Below are 16,693 nucleotides of genomic sequence, written 5' to 3' on the forward strand. Positions count from 1 at the left end.
ATAGTAGTTAGCAAGAACAGGGAATGGAAACAGTCAGTGGCGGCCGGTGAAAATTTTAAGTGGGGGTGCTGCATATATGAAATAAAAAAATAATAAAAAATAAAAAAAATAATTTTTTTACTAATCAGTTTATTAATAAATAAATTTAAATATTGCTTTATTAAAAATATTTCACCCTCACCACGAACCAATAATAAAAGTTTCGTATCTCACAAAAATAACGCGCAAGCATACGATATACTGCCCAAACGAGCAGTGTCGGAATGACCTTGTAACGTGCAATCACAAGCGCAAACGAATATCGGCGAGATGGCTGCAATTGGCCAAATTCGATAATTTGGTCAAATTATCGTTACACGAAACAAATACACTGCGATCTGACACTGCGTTAGATCGCAGTGTATTTGTTTCGTGTAACGATAATTGAAAAATATAATTCTTTTCATATTTTCAATAGTGACACTCAGGGCCGCCGAGAGCAATTTTCGGGCCCGTGACGAGTCTGTGGTCCGGGCCCCATTTAAAAATGTGCATTACTTTTGTTTAATAAAAAAAAGTCATGTAAAACATTAACCATTTATTTAAAAAAATCTTGGTGTTCTTCTGTCTTCAAATATTTCAGTAGTAAACTTGTTTTTTAAATCTTCTTTTGCCTTCCCACGATCCCTTTTCTCCTTTCGTTTTTGATTTCCAGATTTATGATGATACGTTTCTGTTGGTCAAATTTTTATTATTAAAAATATAATTTTAATAATTAAAAAATCAAATGACTAAGAACACTTACTTTTATTTTTTAGCGCATGGCCTACACTATACAGTTGCACACTTTACAAACAATCACAAAACCTTCTGGCAGGGAACATTACTGTGAATGCAATTATTAGCTAGCGCTAGCGCAGCCGACTGCAACAACCTTGCACGAACGCCTATTGACGTCATCGTGTCTATTTCAATTCGCCCCTTTTCTGATGTACTCGTATGTACATGTAAATAAAATTTTATAATAATTGAAATTTATTATAATTAAATTTATTTAAATTTAAATAATTAAATATACAAAATCAAAAATAACTATATTACATAAAATATGAATGAAAATCTCGCCAATGAACTACGAGTAGCCATCTGATCAAGAGCGGCTAATCTTTCTAAGCTTTCACAAAAAAAGCAGTTTCAGCCTTCTCACTAAAAAGTTTAAGATTAAAGGTAAGCTTCATTAACTTTGATGAAATATTTATATGCTATTATTGCTTTAATAAAGTTCTCAGTTAAAATAAATATAATTTTTTAAATAAATTAAATATAGCCTTTGCTTGATTGTTATAATTATATGTCTACACAACTGTAATTAAAAGATACCATATCAGATGAGAATGTTGCACATTTACTTATTGAGATATATATTGCACACTATATACACTATATATAAGAGTTAAAATTTGCCAGTCGCCCGCGGAAGTTTTTAAATTAGCAATTTTCGCCCTTGATACTAAAAAGGTTCCCCACCCCTGGTCTAAAACAAAACACAGTATCATTCTCGATACGCCATTATCCTTTATCATTGTTGTATTATTACGATAATTAAACCATGCATTATAAACACAGTTATGTGACAAGTCGGGGCCCGACGGTCGGGCCCTTTTCGATGCCGAGCCCGTGACAAAAGTCTCAGATGTCACCCCCTCTCGGCGGCCCTAGTGACACTCGTCATAATTCAGCCTTGTATCTATAATAAATAAATAATTATATGTTATTTTAACAAAATGAAATAAGATTTGCAAAAAATTGTTCACCCTCACCACGAACACGCACCAATAATAAAAGTTTCGTATCTCACAGAAATAACACGCGCAAGCATACGATACACTGCTCAAACGTGCAGTGTCGGAATGACTTGTAACTTGCAATCACAAGCGCAAACGAATATCGGCGAGTCTGGCTGCAATTGGTCGAACGTGATAATATCGACACTGCGTTAGATCGCAGTGTATTTGTTTCGTAATCTAAAGCGTTAATCGAACAATTCCAATTATTAACTATTCAGTCACTGTCGAAACATAAGCTGTAACCTTTATCATGTTGTGTTGCATTTATATAATGTAATGAATTTGTAATGTAATTTATAGCATTGTTATTATATATAAACAAACAAAATTTAAATTTTTCATTTTTTTCCTTGGAGGTGCTGCAGTGTCGCAGTGCTTATGTACGGGCCGCCACTCGAAACAGTTGAAGTTTTTGGTGAGAAATAGGGAAATTCAAGGTGCCAGTTGAATGATCAGCGTTTTCAGAGGAATAATGATAAATGAGGCTATTAAATTGTGATAATACAATATTGAAGGATTGATAAGTTATTATTAATATTAATACAACGTGAACGTCTTAGTCACGTTGGCGATATTAAGATTATATGTAAGGACTGTTAATACGCAAACAGCGAGGATGTAGGGGGGGGGGGTCTGGAAAGTTCTGATAAGCATCTAGACAAAAATGATGTTAAAGCAACTGATATAACCACAAGAAAGAACATACTAGTAGCAGAGTTACGAAGGTAACTTATGTTCTTATATAATGTTATATTCCCGTATATGCTTTCTTGTGGTTATATCAGTTGCTTTAATATCATTTTTGTTCTAGGTGTTTATCAGAACCTTCCAGACCCCCCCCCCCCTAATAACAGTGAATTTATATTCGTGGGGTTCGTTTAATATTCCGAGGAAACAATGAAAATCACTGGTAGCATGCGACAAAAAAAAAAAAAAGTACAACTGTGTCAATGTCTCTTTATTTATTAAAACTTTGGTTCGATGACCAACGGATGTGACGTATGTTTCCATTGTGACTGTGAGTTTCGCTTTTAATAACTGAATGGCCAAGGTGAACGGTACTACTTCTAAGTGTTCTGCTTTCTAATAGCCTTTGCTACAAATACTCTTTAGAAAATAAAAAGAGCTACATTTTCGCTCTCTGTGTCGGCCATTAGTTAGTTCGGTAATAAATTTGTATCTGTTAGTATATTCTCTTCAAATCTTTGCACTCCAGGAAATATAACAAGCAAACGCACACAAAAAAAATCAATAAAAAAATAACAAGACATCTATAGGCTTTCCTGTAACTTGTATATCAGAGAACTTTTATACGTGAAATTTAGTTTTTTCTTTAACTTACAATTTTCCAAACATAAAAGTAATAGGCAGCCAGTCCATTTTGATATGATTGCTTCAGGAGCGAGCATTTCCTTACACAATCCAATGCATTCCCCCTACTCCTAAAAGGGACATTATTTAGCCCAACTTTTTTTTTTTTTTTTTTTGAGGATAGGTTTGCGGTCAGTGTCTTTACCTTCATTATTGATGAAGAGCGGCGTTTTCTATCCAGTGTGGAAAGACGCAGTGCGTTTATCAAATAATGGGGTCATGCGTTCAGCTACCACTATTTCGTTTTCGTGTTCTTAATCCTAACAGTATTCTACGCATAGACGGACTAATTAAAAAATCGGCAAAAAATAACCTAGAAAAAAAAATCCCGTAGTCAGCGACTAGAATCAATCCTATTCATACCACAAGACTTTGTACAAACAAGTAAAATTATTCCCTATACTTAATTGTACGACTACAATGAATGTTATTTGTATATAAATGTGAGCGTGTCTTTAAGTATAATGCATTGATATCTTCCAAAACTGTTTTTGCAAAATTTTATTTATTGGGAGGTGAGGATAATTGACTATCGAGACATCGAAAGCACGTACTAATGAAATAATGCAAAAGCATTATAAAAGAAATAAGCATATAAAGAAATTAGGTTTGCGTTCATAAGGAAAACGGGTAAATTACAAATGTTTTTATTTGCTGCATTCCATTGGGAATTACTTTCTTAGTTTAAGGTATGCATTTGACGTGTTACTAATGCATACCTTATTTAAAAATTAGTATGCATTATTTATTTTAAAACCCTTACTGATATCCAGTGAAAACTGGTATTTTCACTCGGTATCTTAATTTATCAGGATCATTCGATTAAAGTTTCTTTGAAAGCATTAAATTATTTTATGTAGAATGATTATTTTGCATTTTCAAAAATTTATAAGTAACATGTGACAAATTCTACTCAACACGAAATCAAGCTGATTATTTTAAGCTGAGAAAATATTTATCGCTACATCATAAACACGTGTTTTAAGACTGCAGATGAATCCATACTAAAGAAAAATAGCAGTGAAAAATGTATATTTTGTGTTTAAAATATCATTGCAATAGCCATTTGTTCTTTGAATACACCCGTTCTCTTTTGCAATTCACACCGTTAAAGGTCATCGTGCATCCAGCAGGAAAATTGTTTACTGAGCTCAGATGTTCCCACACAAGAACATTCTCCTTAACTGATGCTCGATATCTTCACCATCTTTTTCCCACCTACTTAACATCCAGATCACGTGCTCAATTCGTGCTAGCAAGCGTGTTTCTCGAGTCACCGCCCCCAAGTACTTTTGGAGTGGAACGCCGAAAATGGCCTTTCTATACTTGACTGCTTCTTCTTGTAGCCCGCTTCTTGCCGTCAGTGAACGTCTTTGGAACATAACGAGACTTGGGGATAGCCCAGTGACATGCTAAACTGTTCAGGATGACAACTAGGGTCTACTTGGAATTCTGCCCTTGTACGGATGTATTTTCGGGATCGTGAAGAACGCGCTTCAGCTGATGCGATGAAGCGGGGATTTTCCCTCCGCCTACTTATTCTCTCTCTCTCTCTTCGGTGTTGAGGTAGTTTGTGAGGGCTCTCTCATTCTTTCCGCTTGCTTAAGTGCGTTTTTCGTTTCGTGCAGTGCCCTTCATAAAACCGTATCGTTGAACTTTTATGGAATATTTTCGTTTGTATTTTGATGCCTTTCACAGTCCCATGTTCACAGCTACTGACTCTGTAAGAAATTACCAGTCAAACTTTTCATACGTCACTGACTTTCTGTTCAGCAAAAATCAGAAAAGGGCTTCGGGCTACTCTTCGGTTTCATGATGTTTGCTTCATCACTTACTCTCTTAGTTCAGTGCTCTCTATCGTCTCTTCCTCCCCACGTTTTTCTTCTTACTCGCTTGCATTGTTCACACAATATCCCAGAGATCTCAATAAACTCGTCCCATCATCTCAACTATCTTCAGCTCAATGCAGAGCGAAGTTCTCCCGTAGGGAAGAGTATATTTATTATCTATCATAAATCCCAGGCTGACAAGAGGATTATATATTGCTTGCGTTAAGTCAGCACACTGTATATTCTAAAGTTTTTTTTTTTTTTCATTTCGTAGGAGGAAGAACTGCAGAAAAAAAATCCTACTTCGGTAACTAGTCAACTCTTTCTTTGATTCAAATACAAGTTTTTCCAACCAATAGGCATCTTATAATGCATTACGCATATAGAAGACCTATTAATAAAGTATACGTGATATGCACATAAAATTTGCCCTTTTATTTCAAATGCACAAACTAAAACTTTTCCAAATCAGGACTGATGATTTTAAAAATTGATTTTCTTTCATTTAGAGATTCAAAAGGAGTATTTTTGAATAAAGGCAAGAAAATGAACTGTTAGTCAAATTTTCCAATTATAAGTCAATGTTTGCATTTTGGTCTGGATTCGTATTCTTATACATTTACATTCTAAAGTTCGTAACGATTAAATACGATTGCGTCCATCTACAGTGAGATTTTCATAACTGGAATCTATTTCATTTGTCATTTTTCTGATCCAGAAAAATAACACGAAAATACAATTACCTGTATCTGAACTGTTTATCAAGTTCTGCATTATCTGTACAGACGTAACTGTACGATTTTTACATAAGGATGAGGGTGGAAAATAAATTGTCATTACAAATAAATAAATATAAACAGTATAGAAGAAATCTAAAAATAACATAACTATGTGCATAGAACCTACTAACTAACCTCAAGACGTCCACAGAAATATCACAAGATATTTGTTTTTGAAATTTATTTTCAAAAGAATGCAGGACATAAGGTTTTTTCAATGTTGGGTATTTTTTTACTTGAATTTTATGTTTTTGAGAAAATAATAGTACATTTTTTCGGGAGGCACATTCTTTCTCCTCAAAAGTACATTCTTTTGTTATGTCTCCTCAAAAGTACATTCTTTTCAGGAGGTACAACATTTATATCCCCGAGTTTCCAGTATGATTACATTACTTCTTTGTAAAAATTCCCATTTCGTGAAGACTACTTTGCTAACAAAATCATTTATCAGAAAGAAAAAACAGGTGAAGGAGAATAGAAAAAAAAATACTCTCAATCCTCATACAAAATGTTAAGTTGTTGGAAGGGAATTTTTCGTGTTAAGGCGTGATGATAATATTTCTCAATTACCCTACCACTTTCATAAACTTTCATTTTTCAAACAAAGCTTGACACTGGAGGTATCTCCGTGACTAACGCGATAGAAAATGATGATGCGAGGTATGCAGGTGTTCTGCACGCTATCTGCGAGAGGTGAAGAGCACACTGATATGTACTGCCATCAAGAAGACAAGGAAATGACAACGTAAATTAACCCCACTCTTAGCGGAATTTCCCAGTGATTATTTGTAAAGTGGGCATAATCGTAGACACGCTCCTATTACTAAAGGAAAATGCACTATCAAACACTTACTTGAGTATTTAGAATCTGAAGTGCTTGTGTGGCGCGTAACTACATCTACGAAAAAATACACAAGATGACGTAGTGTGAACTAGCAGAATTACAAATATCAACCAAGCACATGAATCATTTGTCCGTTTTTGCTTTCACAATTGTATTGTACTTTCTTTAATTTTTCTTGTTTGGAATTGTTCTTTTAATGAAATAGGTTAGTTTTATAATTTCACTTAGTTTCAGTAATTTAAAATGATTACAATTCATGTGGAAGCCATCATTATGTGTGTGTGGGGGAGGGGGGCTTTGCGCTTTCTGTCACAGCTTTCCCTGCAGTATGAACGAAATCGAGACGCGAAGGATTTTCTTCTCCCCCGCGCACCTCCATTCTTTGAGTTCCAGACAGTGATGACTAATACGCTTACCGCACTTCCTAATTTGCATTTCAGTATTTAGGGTCGGAAGTATTAGTCACTTTTTAAAATCGATAAAAGAGGTTTTATTCCATGCCATTACCTTATATCAAGTTCTACTTAAAATTTGTTTAAAAATGCATTAATACTCTTCGAGACATTTGATATAACTTTACTAGTGTGTGTGTGTGTGTGTGTGTTTAAAAGTGATCAATAGAACCAGTTTGACTCAGCACTGGCAGAGTCCCAAGATAGTTCCATTACACAAGGAAGGAGGCCAAGTCAGAAGTAGAACAAATTATAGACTGGTTAGTTTCTCAAAGTGTTGGTTAAGGTTTTGGAAAAGTTGGTATAACCCGTAAGGTAAGATAGATAGGAATATGGTGCTTTGTGGATAGGGCCCCACGGCTTTGTGAAAGGATTGTGCTGGTTGATTTGGATAAAGGAAATGGCTACGTTATAATATTTGTTAGATTTTGCGAAGGTATTTGGCAGTAACCACATGGTAATTTGTTAAGCGGACTGGAACAAGTGGGAATGGATATTAAGTATATTAAATGGATATCAGTAATACATGGATAGGAGGATGGCTGACAGAAAGCCATCAAAGAGCATAGGATATCCATGGTGGAGCAGAATCAAGAAGGTAAGTGACCAGTAGTGTGTGCGGCCAGGTTTCATTCTTGCTGCACTTTTTATTTTGTATATTAATGATGTTAGAGATGACTTGAAAGGGTACATCCAGCTATGTTCGGATTTGTCGTCGAAGTTTTTTAGCAACAGTGGTAGAGAGACGGAATTCAGATGCGGGAACAGGATGATGTAGTGTTATGGAATAATTATGGAAATGAATCGGAAGTTTGGGATTACAAAATTTCTTAATAGGCAGAAGAGGAGATATGATAGAAACATAAATTAATAAAGGGATTCTGTAAAATAAATGCAAGGGAAAATGTTTTTTGCAATTCATGGCAGGGGGAAGGAACAACTTGAAAGCTGAGCAAAAGTGTAGTTAGCAAGGATGATAAGATTAGATTTTTTGCTTAGAGAGTGGCAGATGACCAAAATGCACTGTCGGTGAATTAGTGTAATGCATTGTGTGAATCATGCTTAATTTGAGTCTCCTACGATGAATCTTGACTGCATGGTCCTGATGTCTGGGTAATAATAATTTCTTTTTCTAAACCGATGTCACAATACTTAAAAATGCAATACTAGAAGAGAGCTTTGTAGTTCATTCATTAACGATGAGGATGACCTGTGGTCAGAAAGACCCGCGTTCGAGTCCAGTTTAGAACGCGATAAACTTTTATAATTAGTGTACAAAAGGTAAGTCATCTAGATTCATACAGAGGTGGCAGAGGTTTTTCATACCGTAAGACATACTGGTATAGAATACAAACAATTAAGACATAGTAGGCCATATAAGTAAGATCAAATTGAACCATCGTAAAATTAATTAGGTTTATAAACAGCCAAGCGGCAATTACTTGGCCGTAATAGGCCCTGAGCTCAACACGTAGAGGAAGATATGATTACCGAAAAAAATGTTACAATTATTCTATAATCATTTATTCCTTTTTTCTGAAGCAACATGTTTAAAGTTTAGCATAAGATTAAATAAAAACAATAATTCAAAGTTTTAAACAAAATCATATACTGTACTTAGATATAGTGCTATCTTTAGATTTTTTGAAATAAAACCCTTTTATCGCAACAAAACCATATACTGTACTTAGATATAGTGCATCTTAGTGTGGTAAACCAAGTAAACTTTGAAACACTTTGCCGGGTTAAAAATTTGAGAGGAGAAATAAAATAAAACCATCTCAAAATATTAAACCTGAATTTAGCCTGACTTCTCTGAAATAATCAAGAGATTCACTTCGAAGAAAGCAAGGAAAATAACTTTTGATAGTTGCGACTATTTCGCAAAATCATTTTTATATTCTACTTCAGATACTAGCTTTTATAATTACTGTTATCAACTTTAACGTTTTCTTAAATGTCTTAAAAAACGCAACCCGCAAATACCGCAGTCTTATATTATACAGTACTGTATTACAATTCTTTAAGAGGAGGTCGGCAACTTTTACTTACATTCTCATTCGGCTTCATAATGGGAACCGAACAAATAACTGTCAGATGTTATAAGATCATCGTCGTCGTTATAATGAAATTACTGAATTTGTGCACGCTGTTCAAATCGGATTTTTTTTCGTTTCTTATAATATACAGTATATATATATATATATATATATATATATATATATATATATATATACTTACAAAACTCAGGTCTGGCCATGGGCAGCCCGCTCTCTCCAATTCTCGCAGATATATTTCTCAACGATTTTGAAGTAAAAGATATTAACTTCTTCTACCTTAAACCAAAATTCTGGTATCGCTATATTGATGATATTTTCCTCATCTGGGAAGATGGTGTCAACAACCTCAATTTATTTTTAGACTACCTAAAAAAGTGTCATGAAAAAATGTCTTTTACCTTCGAACTGGAATCCGATGACTGCTTCCCCTTTTTAGACCTGAAACTTACCAGATGTGCTGAGAGTATTAAAATCTCAATTTTTAGAAAGCCTACTCATACTGATAGATATCTTCATGCTTCCTCCCATCACTATCCCCCACAAAAATTTGGTATTATTTCCACCTTATCTCACCGAGCAAAATCTTTACTTACAGAAGAAACAGAAATTGAAAATGAACTCCTTTTTCTTAAAAAACTTTTATTAATAATGGTTTTTATCCTAAGAAAATTGACAAATTTCTTTCCCCCAGTCACTCAACTACTTCTGAAGATCCCTCTCCTCCCCCCCAGAGCCTTCATCTCTTTGCCTTACATCAGCTCTCTTTCACCAAAACTGGCAAAAATTCTCAAGAAGTTTAACTTCAGAACTTGCTTCACTACGCTCCCAAAACTTCGTTCAATACTTAGTAAACCTAAAGAGAAACATCTTCCAACTCAGTTTCCAGGAGTGTACAAGATTTTATGTGATTGTGGAAAGCCATGATATGGCCAGACTGCTAAATCCATCCTTCTACGTTTGGAAGAACACCTTAGAGTTATCTCCTATAACAAGACTAGTGCCAGCACTGTCTCTAGCCACGTTCTCTTTTCAGTTAACTCAGACGAAGGCCGCCAACACATTGTGAACTGGACTCAAACTTCTAACATCAATGTGTGCTATGATGAACTCGAGAGAAAGATTGTCGAATCTAGAGAAATTTCTCTAGATTCTTCTCATATCAATAACAGCCTAAGTTTTAATCTCTCTGACGCACACGTTGCCTATGTTCAGTATACGTTTGTTTGGAACTGAAGCTCGCTTTTTGTTTTCCAACACGCTACTGTCTTTTATGTACTTGTTCTGTTATTACAATTTTAAGTCTCTGTAATTCTATATATATATATAGAATTACATATATATATATATATATATATATATATATATATATATATATATATATATATATATATATATATATATATATATATATATATATATGACAACAAACTTGACATATTTACAAATATTTCAACACGTAGTGTACATTGATATTTTCTTGTTAAACTGGATCAGTCCAGTGATAGACATCTTCCTCAATTTCTCCAGTCCATTTTCTTTGCAACTTTTCTCATCCGTTACACTTTAGCGACGTCTTCCAGTATGCCTACCGGTATCCATAGGTTTCCATTCTGTTAATAATTTAGGTCATCTTCTGTTGTTTATTAGCGTTTCTAAATTCCCGACGTTTTTTATCTTCCGGAACGGGAAATGGCCGTGTGTGTGTGTGTGTGTGTGTGTGTGTGTGTGTGTGTGTGTGTGTGTGTGTGTGTGTGTACTAATGCTGTGGGAAAAAAAAATATAAATATTTATATTCATCGTTATAATAGAATTTAAAAAACGCAAAGCTCTGATTGTTCTGTTGGAAAGAATGGTTCTCTGTTTAATTAGAAAAAAAAAGCAGGAGTAGTAAAAAATCTTTCATTTTGGTTTGGCGTAGGTCTAACAGAAGTTTTAAATCCGGTTCCAGCATAGATGATTTCATCATCTTAGTGGTGTTAGTGGTGCATCTAACAGAAGTTTTAAATCCGGTTCTAGTATAGATGATTTCATCATCTGTACTATCACCGTCAAAATAAATATATTTCTCGCTGTGTTTGTTTCTAAATCTGCTTATAATTCTCCTAGATCATAACACTGCTTTGTTCGTATTGATTTCTCTTACAAGCTTCTACTGAAGTACACTTTTCTTTGAATATTCGTTTCATTATCGATTTCTCTGATCGTATAATTATATTTTTATTTTCAATAACACAAAAAAGAAAACATCATTAACCTCGTCGTAAATAATAAGGGATACCAAGGGAGACTTTATCTCTGCGTTTAAAAAAAATGCCGTTTAGTTTCTTTCAAAATCTTAAAATAGAAAAAACATTTTGAAAAAAAAAACGCTTAAAAAACATTCTGAAAACAGAATGTTTTTCTAAATTACGAAAAAGGAATCAAAATATTTCTTCCCCTGTCAGTAAATTTGGGCCATGATTTCTTAGTGTTTCATTTGCTAGTCTTAAGGGTTATACAAAATTTAATATATTTTCAGCAAGTTTTGAATACTCGTCTTTCCATAAATGAGAGCTTTCTTTAAAAACCTGTTAGTCATATTTTCAAACGTATTTGAACCTGTTTTGCAGTCCAAAATTACTTGTAACTCTTATTTTTTTTTCATTCTTTATTATTTGTTTCTACAAAATAAAATTTATTTTTGGAAAATATTTAAACAATTAGAACAGTTTTTCTTATACTAGATATCAAAGGCAAAACATCCTCCTATAAAGTATATTCTGTATTATCAGAATCCAATTCGTTGTATCCGAATTTTTTCATAACTGCAGTACCATCAGTAGTAGTTGCAATTGTATCTGTTTCAAAACAAATATGGGACACCAATTTTTCTTTAACTAAAGAATAGGCCTTTGCTGCAGAAACAGTACCATGAATCCTTATTCATTCTTATTATCCTTATTGGTAACTTCAGGCCTCTTTTAGAGACTCTTTATCTATTAAAATTGTTCTTTACAATAATACTGATAGAAATTCCATCTTCTGTTTTTGCAAGAGTGGCAACTAATTAATTTACTTCTAGATAAAACGTTTTTAGACAGTGTTTGCTCATAACCTTCACTGCTTTTCTTTCTTTTCTTTTCTTTCATCGTTCGAGATGACGATGAAGTCCACTTTTTGATGATGATGCATTGCACTGCAATATTTTGCAACACTTCGGTAACAAGTTGTCTGATTATTGCCTTTTTTAAAAAAAATACTGCAACTATTCCTCATAACGTTTTACTCATTGTTACTGCTAACTACGATGAAGTAAGTGAAATTAGTGTTCTCCAAAATGTTACTTAATTATTTGTGATTATTTTACTATGATTTCACTCCGCTTATGTACAGTACACGTGATGGGATTAAGGTAAGCTCGTGGAATATCTCAATTATTTTATCTCGTACGCGACGAAAACGGGGAATTTCAGATCGAAAAAGATTATAAAAAAATCTTGAAATTCTCGAGAAATATTATATTACTACTATTCCCAGCAATCGGGAATTTTAAAATTACGAACTTTATATGTCAAACTAAAATTGAAACAATTGCACAAATTTTAATTTAATTAGCGTAATCGTTTCATCTGTTACATGTGGAGTGACTTGAGCTTGGTTGGCCGAGTGAAAATCGTCTTCGCTCCAACAGGTTGAATTCCGCCGTGAAATGGATAGTTGTGAATATTTTTAGGTAATAGATTAATTTCGTCAACCTGCATTCGTGAGACTACTCTCCTGCTTATTGGAAGCTTGAATTAGTTTTTGAAAAAGTTACGTGTTTAGTTTCTAGAGCAGGGTTTTTTCGATCATCTCATCCTTATCAAAATTTGAATCCCTTAGACTTTTTTGTGTACCCCCCCAAGTTCTACATTTCCTTTTCTTAAATTCTATTATAAAATATTAAAATAACTCCCCCTCTATTCTATTAGAAGGGAGTTGTTTTAATATTTTTCGACACGTTTTTTCTCTTTGTGGTTCTGATATTGGGACAAAAATGAAATGGCTTCTCTCTCTCTCTCTCTCTCTCTCTATTATTTTATTTTTTAACGCACGGGTTCCAAGTATAAGAAAATGAAGAGTCAGTAGAAAAATTAAAAATTCAGTAGAAAGTCATTGCACCCTTCGATTGACTTTTTCAAATTGAAGATGAGTTAGTCGATAAGGAAGTAGCGAGATTTTTTTTTTTTAATCCGGAAACTCGGGTTTTTCATTCGGAATACAGGAAAATCGCCAGATAGCACACGCAAAGAAAGAAACAAAAATAATATTACTAGCAGTAGTAGTGTAGTGTAGACGGTTGTGTCCCTCCCACGATGAGTCCTTAGTCTCCTTGGAAGTGCCACGTAATAATAACAGTAGATAACTACTGTATTTAATTCATTTATTATATAAAAATTTAGATTAAAGGAATACCTCATTCAGGGATTACGTTAATGCCTAGCAAGATAGTAATATACGATTACGAAAAGGTAACTCGGGTATTGCGGTTGTGTATTGTCTATTTTACTCCTCAATGCAGAGGAGTAAACTAGACAATAAAGTCTTTTATTTTTCTGGAGTAGAGATACGAGTTTCCGGCGCAACATAGACTAGAAAATCCTTACCTTCTCCAGTAATTAGTGTAAACTGATATATAATGTATGAAATCCTCCTGCAAAGTTGGCCAACATAAAGAAACAATTCTTAATTATTTTACTTTGAAATCGAGGAGTTTGAAAAGGGAATGAGGCAACGACGAGACTGAGATCAAGAAATCCGATTAAAACGCTCAAGAACCCCCAAGCTTTTATAGGAAGAAACAAAATCACGCTTACTCCGTCAAGCGTAATGAAGCAGTTCATATAATGTATCTTGATTTACTTTTGAATTATTCATTTTTTTTCCGAAACAGAAGAAGAAAGTAACTTTATAACTCATTTTTTGAAACCAAAGAGGTGCCTATTATTCTTTTACGAGCAATTAGGAGAATATTAAGTGATTTGCTGCAATTATATTTGGCAGTCTCTTTAATAAGCATCTAGGCTTTCACTGGATTTGTAGTTAACCCCTTAACATACAAAGACATCTGTGACACGTCTTTTGTTTATTGCACCAAAATTAATTTTGAATTTTGATTTCACATATAAATACAACCGAATATAGACGCTAGACAATCTTGTGCCTATTTCCTTTCAGCCGAGAAAAGTTGCCAACGGCGTGTATCGGCTGTTTTGTTTGCGTTTGCACAAATTCATCATTATTTGAAAAATAATGATGAATTTGATCCAGCAAATCACCCTCGCTCAAATAATTGGCAGAAACGCTTTCTGATTTTTAATTGGTACGTTAAGGGGTTAAATAACTATTTTGAGTATCTGGAGTCAGGGATGATTAATCCAGTTTTTATTATATAGGATCAATTAATTTTTATCTGGTTTAATAAGAAATTCTTCCCAAAATCTTTGTTGTTTTGAAATAACGAAGATATTTATGAGCAAATAAAATATATCTTTAGTCCATAGTTCAGATTTCGTAGCGAAATCTACAATTCAGATTGTTTTTCAACCATTTGAAAAAATGGTTGAAAATGGTTCCAAAACCTAAAAAAAAACATTTATTTTTAAATTGAGCTTTTTCTACTTGGTACGTTTATATTTTTCTTCTTGATGCGAAATTGTACATCATAAGTGCATAAATGTTCCAATTTGTGTTCATAATATATAATCTTATGAGAATTTTGTTTTTAAATGGTGTTATTGCAGATCTTAGTGATGATAATTTTATCTCATTATTCTGTTAATGAGAAAACTTTATATTTTCTTTTATATCGGCATAATATCTTTCATTATTACCTGAGTTTCTAAAGGCAATTTTCCTATAATGTGATTATTTTATTTTATTTTATTTTAGTAGTCACTGGACTCTGATAAATCCAAGAAACGTCACCAGATGTAAATTTTTATAATGTTCCTAGCGAGTGCCAAGGAGAAACAGACTTGAATTTGCTTAAATCACGTGATTTATTTCATAGTTAAAGAAGCAAAGGATAAAAAAATGTTCACCGCAAAATATGATTTTCTTAGAAAAAACGTTGCTGTGAAATACTGCAATGTGCAGTCGTAAGGTTTGTTGTTGACTCTGAGAAGGGAATGATGGATTGCTCTCATTGTATTGGCGCAGTGGCTATTAAAACCACTCCATGCGGAAGGTTCAAGCAACGCAGAATAACAGGGAAAGGAAGCGATTAATCGTGTGATAGAATTGAAGAAACTGCAACTAGGAATAGGAAATGAGTGATTATCTCAAAATACGTGGTCAAAGTTTGAAAATGCATAGAAAGAAGGAAGGGTTTGAAAACGAAACAAAAAAAAAGTTAAAAAGCAATTAAATAATGAAGAAATGAAAACCGAATTTTTTGAAGAAAGAAGGTAGTGTTGGTATAGATAAATTGGACTATGCATTGTGAGGTTATATGAGTAAAGCATGCTTTCTCAAAAGCAAGACACAGAGAGGAGAATCAGCCTTTAGGTTCTTTTTAACTTTGGAAGAATTTTTCCAATTACTGTTCAAGTATTATTCAAGCCAGAAGTATTTGATAAAACTGAAACAAATAAGGCATTCTGTAAATAACAGTAAGATACCCGCATGCTTTCCCTGCAGATATTTATTATTACTGATTTGATAGTAACTGTATTAATGGAGAAATGGAACCGAATTCGAGCTACCTGCTATTGAGATCAGAGGTATAAAGCTAAAAGACTTTTCATAAGGTGTTGAGGAGGTTATTAACATTGAACGTGACTTTAATAGACTTAGGCAGTCTTTTCTGTCTGTAATTTGGTGTCCTAATCTACGAAACGCATGTTTTAATGTATTTAGATGATCCTTTTTTTTTGTGGAGGTGCAGCGGCTCAAATGTGTTGAAAGCTTAAATTATTACGTGTTGCCGCACTGACTGCTTGGGTACATATCGCATTTTCTAATGCATATTATGATTTTATTTTTTTTTTTGCCTGTGGAATGGTATGGTATGGTATAGTATGTACATGAGTCTTTAACAACTTGAATTCGATGTCTACAGATTCTACAGTTCTCTGAGCAAGTTGTGTTACTCTTGTATGAGTCCACTTCTCAATGGATGAAGGTGGGCGTGATGAAAGAAAAAATACATTTTATGTACATATTTTTAAAGAAATTATTAGGTAAATATTTGAAATCATGATAAACATCAAGTTTTTACTTAGAAAACGGTCAGTTCACGAGCCTGAAAAACATTCTTAATCACCTCGGTATCTAGCGAAGGTTGAATCCATGAGCGAAAAAATATTTCTCCTCCCTCCTTGACCTCATGCTATTTTTGTGAATATTAGCCATTAGGTGAAATGTACATTAGACAAACCATTATACTAAATATTAGATATCTTGAAACCTTACTCTAGTGACCACACATAGAATTTTTCAAGCAACTTTAGGTCTTCAGTGAGCATGGCAACAGTCTGCCGGGCGATGACAGTCATTCACTATTTAAAACA

General features: G+C 33.7%; 1 protein-coding gene across 3 annotated transcripts in view; it reads left to right on the forward strand.

Moving 5' to 3' along the window:
* Nucleotides 1-16,693, forward strand: part of LOC150101391 (fasciculation and elongation protein zeta-2-like) — a 253,210-nt gene that overhangs the window by 10,224 nt on the left and 226,293 nt on the right. The window contains exon 1 of one of the 3 annotated variants that reach the window (XM_090399992.1): nucleotides 7,060-7,699. The exons of 1 other annotated variant lie outside the window; for it this stretch is intronic. The gene's annotated coding sequence lies outside the window, so the exon portion shown is untranslated. Of the gene's footprint in view, nucleotides 1-7,059; nucleotides 7,700-16,693 lie in introns of those variants that run through there. One more of the 3 variants, XM_090399994.1, reaches the window with a different exon arrangement.

Source organism: Typopeltis vanoorti, chromosome 11 (genome assembly GCF_054136105.1).
Source record: "Typopeltis vanoorti isolate ZY-2024b chromosome 11, IOZ_Tvanoo_1.0, whole genome shotgun sequence".
NCBI lineage: Eukaryota > Metazoa > Arthropoda > Arachnida > Uropygi > Thelyphonidae > Typopeltis > Typopeltis vanoorti.